Genomic DNA, 1,402 nt, shown 5'->3' on the forward strand with positions numbered 1-1,402 from the left:
CGGGCCCGGGTCGCGCCCGCGGGGTCCCCCCAGCACCCTTCCTACCTCCGCCCGCGCCCGCGGGACACGCTGCTGGTACCAACCGGGAAGTGACAGGAACCGGCTCCGGCTCCTCCTCCCGGCGCTGCTGAAACCCTGGGCTGGATTTCATCAGGCGGCGCCTCTCCCGCCCTGCCCGGGGCTCCTGGCTCCCAGCCCTGGGCCGGTTCCCCAAACGGATCTGTGCCCACGTCCCCCGTGTTAGTAATGAATTAGGCCGCAGGGGTGGTGTCATCAGCAATGTACGTTTACTAGTAACCATGTCAAATAATATGAGGATCTGGCTGGGGCTGGGGCTGGTCTTAGCAGGGGTTGGACTAGACGTAACTTCCTAAGGTCCCTTCCAACCCTCATTTTCTACGATGCGCATCATGCATCAAATACTTGGTCCTGAATGAGGGGCTGGGCTTATGGGGCAAAGGTTTTTTTCAGCTCCCCGCAGCCCACGCATCTCCAAGTCCACAGGACTGTTGGAGAATTTGGGGCAGGGCGGTACCTGACCCAAAGCTCGGTTTTCACGTGCCAGCCTGCCAACTGGGAAGATACCATGACCACGATGGTGGCAAGGGAAACACCCTGCCCAGGGGAGTGCAGTTAAACCGGCACTGCGTAATGGAGGGTTGCACCCTTGTCAGCTTGCGGACAGGACTCCCAACCAGATCCTCGCAGTTAGCTTCCCGCTGGCCAGCTTCCAGCTGGAGGATCTCAGCTACACGCGGACTTTATGGAAATGGGGGTCTTCTTCCTAGCTTGCTCCTGTGGCCATATGGTTGAAGGCAAGCCAAACTCAGGGGCATCCGAAGCATTGGTGACACGTAGGCCAATGAGATTGGCCCCCGAGATCAGCCGTGCACCCCCTGGAAGTGCCAGCCGTGAAACTGGAAGTGCCAGCAGAAACGCACTTCTGGTTTTGCCACTGGCTCAGGGATCATGGGGGACCCCCCATCCGCAATCTGGTGCCCTGCCCGTGACTCGGGAGGCACCAGTCACCCATGATCTGAAGCCCAAGCCCACCTGCACGTAAGATGCCTGCTAAAGGATTTGGAAGTATCTGAAGCCCCAGGCGAGGGTGGAAGATGTTTTCCAGTGATACGGCCACTTCTGGTTCTTGAATGACTCATGGATTTGGAATCGATTGGGCTGATTTGACTTGGAACACAAAAACATTTCCTTAAAAAAACCCCAAAACCTTCCGACTGACAGTCCCCCAGACCTGTGTGCAATGTGCATTGCTTCCACTATTGATACGTATTATTTTACATTTTTTAGTAAATATACATTTTTGATGACATTCTCTTTTGCATGTGTAATGTGTAATGATTAGCTTCAGAAAAGGAACCAGACTGGGAATAAAGAACCAACT

General features: G+C 55.1%; 1 protein-coding gene across 1 annotated transcript in view; it reads right to left on the bottom strand.

The window, feature by feature from the left end:
- Positions 1-99, bottom strand: part of ASNS (asparagine synthetase (glutamine-hydrolyzing)) — a 24,532-nt gene extending 24,433 nt beyond the window's left edge. Inside the window, exon 1 of the mRNA XM_019533709.1 lies at positions 46-99. The gene's annotated coding sequence lies outside the window, so the exon portion shown is untranslated. The remainder of the gene's footprint in view (positions 1-45) is intronic.
- Positions 100-1,402: the final 1,303 nt, after the last annotated feature.

Source organism: Crocodylus porosus, unplaced genomic scaffold (genome assembly GCF_001723895.1).
Source record: "Crocodylus porosus isolate Cpor-Errol unplaced genomic scaffold, CroPor_comp1, whole genome shotgun sequence".
NCBI classification, from domain to species: Eukaryota; Metazoa; Chordata; order Crocodylia; family Crocodylidae; genus Crocodylus; species Crocodylus porosus.